At 37.0% G+C, this 4,588-nt stretch overlaps 1 long non-coding RNA gene across 1 annotated transcript; it reads right to left on the reverse strand.

Annotated features, from left to right (window-relative positions):
• Window positions 1-306: 306 nt before the first annotated feature.
• Window positions 307-3,921, reverse strand: LOC141606248 (uncharacterized). The gene is made up of 3 exons (XR_012526614.1): window positions 3,865-3,921; window positions 1,983-2,082; window positions 307-1,408 (listed from the first exon to the last, which is right to left on the reverse strand). It is a non-coding gene; the product is annotated as an uncharacterized LOC141606248 (long non-coding RNA).
• Window positions 3,922-4,588: the final 667 nt, after the last annotated feature.

Below are 4,588 nucleotides of genomic sequence, written 5' to 3' on the forward strand. Positions count from 1 at the left end.
TAAAAAAATGTTATGGCACTTGTCCTCTCCGTATCTCCCTCACTCTCTCTCAATATAAACAAAACCAAACAGAGTTACTCTCCCAACCCTTTTCCACTTTTCCCTCTTGAGCCATGCCCAAAGACAACCTCTCCCTCCTTCCTTCCCTCTCTTATTCCCTCTCTTATTCCCTCTCTCCAATCTGAACAATCAAAAAGAGAACCTTTCTCCCTTCCTCTTTCCAACTCACTCCGCTTTTTCCTTCTCAAACTAAACAGAAGCCAAACAACCTCCGTCTCAACGCTCTACCTCCCCCCATTATATCCCTCCGTCATATCATACGGAATTAACACCACTTTGGAGAAACCGTATGTGAAATTAAAATGTATTTACTCGGTCATATCCAATTCAAACCCATGTGCTCCAACAAAATTTATAGACTTGGCAATCACAAAAGGATTCACTTTCAGACTCAACTGCACCTTCCCAAGATCATCACAAAAATAACAATGCGGACTCAAAAGACACTCAATGTCCTTCTAACAAAACTTGGTTTATGGTAACTCACTGATTCTCTTGTGGTTTACCTATGGTCTCCATGGATGATGTTATAAAAGTTACTGTATTTATATGGTTATTTGAAGATAGGATGCAATATGAGTGAGTTACTTATGTGAGTATGTGACGTTTCTCAATTTTTTTTTGCATGGGTTACAAGCTTATAACCCCTCTTGAAGCCCTCTAATAACTAAAAAAATATGGGGATGAATTAGCAATGGAGACAGAAAGCTTAGACGATGAGTATTTTACAAAAAATAGTCGCTACTTTGACGGTCAATAGTGACTTCTTGCTCCTCTATCGATCCTCAAATCATTATTTGAAAAATAAATGTGGGAACTTAGTATGTGGCGAGATGGTGTAAAGCTAACACCGACCCGAACTTACACAACAAAACATACTTATATAGTCTTCTTTATCCTGTAAATTATAATTGTTAAAATAAAAATCTATTAAAAAAAGTTAATAGTCAATAAATCAAAGTTTTTTTTTTTACTAAAGTTGATCGAGAAGTTTACTATTCTGTTCTTAAAGATAGTATTGCCCTAAGAGAATTACCAGGTGATCCTTTTTCCCCTTCGTCTACACCTTAACAATGATTTCAAAAGTACCGAGACAATACGAATGCATGAATGGAACATGATTTAATCAGCTTAAATCAAGTGAAGAAACTAAAACACTAAGTATTAAAGAAAAAAGAGAGGGTAGATGAATAACCTGAAAGCCCGGCAAGACAAGAGATCGACAAGAGATCCTGAGCTTAAGGTCAGGCCTGTCTTGAAGGAAAACAAGGGATTGTCCTCAAAAGGTGAAGGCTTGTAAACCTGCAGATCTCGAATATTCGTACACCATGAAAGCGTAACAGTGCCACTGTAAGCAAACATTTTAGAAGCAGAAGTTCGATTGAGCTCTATAATTGGTGCCTTGAAATGATGAAGAAATTATCACCTTTATGTGGCAATAATCTACTGTCACACTCGTGAGGGTGATGTACTACTTCACCACATAATGAATTATATACATTAGAACAGAATGGGATAGAAACAAATTTAACCTAAATGAAACCCTCAGAAGCGCCAAAATAAAACACCGTCTATCATCCGACCCCTCAACTGGACCTATGGACTAAATTTGCTCGAACTAATTAATTACTTACTTAAACACAGCAGTTCATAAATCACAAAATTAGGTGACTAACTAAATACATAAAAATCAATCCCTATGAGTCTAAGAGCAGCGATTAATCATACACAGGTCATCCTAAAATTAAGATGAACCCTCCTCTTCCCCTTTCCCTTCCCCTCGTCCTTACCCTACGACAACGCCACCCTTGAAAATTGGGTTAAAAAATAGTTTAATTGTGAATAGCCAGTGCTGTTACGCTAATAGATGCTTTAATCTGGGGATTTTTTAGGAAATTAGGAAAAGGTCAGAAAAATCTTACTTTAAATCATGTCAAAGTCAATGTGTGTTTCAGCCATCTCCTCCCTCTCTTGCCCATTCTGTTTCCCTGTCTCCTTCTCCCTCTTTCCCCAAAAATTTTCCTGATTCAAAAAGGTTGTCAGAAATCTAAACAGTAAACCGTTTCTGTTTTAGGATCTACGACATCACAAAGCCTTCACGTAATAGAATTTTGGTTACCTTGCGTGAAACAAAATGTAAAACAAGCATATTCAAATGCCTGTTTTTTTTTTTTTGTATAAAACTACTAAGCTTTAATTCTAAGTAATGTGACGGAAAGCGACTTCAAACTAAAAATCCCACCTGGTAATATTGACGGAAAGTAGCCTAATCAAAGTGTTTCTGCTTAGATATGGAAGATATTTCAGATTTATAGTAACGTGATTTAAAAGGAGGTTCATGCTAGGTGACAACTTATGCAAAACAATTAAGGTCAGGAGATTCAGGACACTATGCTGAAGTAGTACACTAATTTCAGAGATATCATTAGATCTTTCTCAACAAAAGTCCACAGAAAAAAGATTAATTCGCATGTAACAAGCCTGGAACGCTTACACCCAGCATAATGACCCTAGAACAAGTTAATAGACAAACAAACAAAGACCAGATAAAGAAATGTGGAAGCTGTACAATAATACAGTGCATATCTATGCGCCAAGGTCATCAAAGTCAAGCCCAATTACCAATCAATCAGATAAAGAAATGTAGCCAAATCACAAGTATTAATAGCTTGTTAGTTTACAATGTCAAAGTAGATTAACTGAAATACAGAACACGTGCTTTGAATTGCTCTAATGCCGAATGCACTCTCAACATGATGCCATAATGTAAAGCCAATCTATGAGTTTCATATCTGGCATAAATAAAAAAACTGCAAATATTTTAAACAGACAAGAATTGTTGAAAATGTGACACCAGCACACATAAATGTCACATATGAGTGTCCAACATCGAAATATAATGAATATAGTTGCTCACTTTGTAAGTCATAAAGCTACTCTCCAAATTAAATGTCATCTTGAATGAATGACGGGTACATCACACATGCGAAACTAATTTGAAATGCTGAGCAAAACCAATGTTCTCCTTAACCAAGACTCCCACTCCCACTCCCACTCCCACTCCCTCTCCCTCTCCCTCTTCCCTTCCCCCTTTCGATATGTATGTAGGTCGTCCATATAAGTAGTAATTACAAATGCGAAGGCAATTCGATTAAAAACAAAACATAGATCCCTCTCCCTCTCCCTCTCTTAGGCTCTTTCTCTCTACCCTGGTTCTGTGTTGACAGAATGACAGTGATAGGTATCCAGCTAGCCTCACTAAAGTAAGAATGGCAAATTCGAAGACAATATGAACAATGTTTATATAAATAAATATAAAGTTTACAAAACCAATATACAAAGCTAAGTGCCTCCAAATAGACATATTTTAAGATCGCGCACGACAAGGAGTAGGTGATATAAAGCATTTAAGTCATAGATTCAACATGAATCACAATCGCGTTATATCAAGGTCTTATAGGTTATTGGAACTGAAATTTAGGTTAATTTCTGTCACAGTTGTGGCGCAACAGTTACGATCAGCCCAGATGCCTAATCCTAGATCAAGTTTCAGTCTGAACTTTAATAGCATGGTAATTCATGTGAGTGAACAACTGAACATAATTTCAGAAGAGGTGGCAGCATCCACGACAAGTCATATGCCAATTGATGGACTGGAGGATTTTCTGTTGAAACATCCTGCAAGTTAATTTTCCTAATTTTGCTTCTCTTCAGCACCCTCTCAAAGAAGGTCACCGTGTATTAAATTCCCTCATATATTATAAGCTAAAACAATTAAATTTACTACATTCTTTGCCCACTAACCTTGTGTTTTTTTCACCCCGAGGCCTGATGCACCACTTGAAGCCACTAAAACCTGCAACAATCATGTTCACCCCATAAATTATAGATCTTTAAATCAATTTCTTCTCATTGGAATGCACCATTAGTTTATAAAGCCAATGATCGTGCGCGATCTTAAAATATGAACAATGTTTATATAAATAAATATAAAGTTTACAAAACCAATATACAAAGCTAAGTGCCTCCAAATAGACATATTTTAAGATCGCGCACGACAAGGAGTAGGTGATATAAAGCATTTAAGTCATAGATTCAACATGAATCACAATCGCGTTATATCTTTTTTTTTTTTTTTTTTTTTTTTTTTTTTTGACAGCAACAAATAGCATAGCCTACATAAGAGCTTCCTGAGCAAGATTATGAGCTATCCTATTCACTCCCCTAGGACAAAAACTAAGAGAGGAACAGTGAAATCGAGATGCAATAGACTTGATATCCTGAATGATGCAGTTGATAGACGCAATCGCCTTTTCTGCTCCAGCAACCTGCATAACCAAGATAAGACAATCCGTAACCAGTCTAACATGAAGATACCCTTTGTCCAAAGCCCATTTAAGCGACATGATAACAGCATTTCCTTCGGCATGCAGCGCAGAAGAGGCAAACGATCGTGCATGAGCAGTATTCCTTAAGGCCCCATTACCATCCAACAAGCACCACCCCATGCCAGAACTTCTATTAGCCC

The sequence above is a fragment of the Silene latifolia genome, chromosome 10 (assembly GCF_048544455.1).
Source record: "Silene latifolia isolate original U9 population chromosome 10, ASM4854445v1, whole genome shotgun sequence".
NCBI lineage: Eukaryota > Viridiplantae > Streptophyta > Magnoliopsida > Caryophyllales > Caryophyllaceae > Silene > Silene latifolia.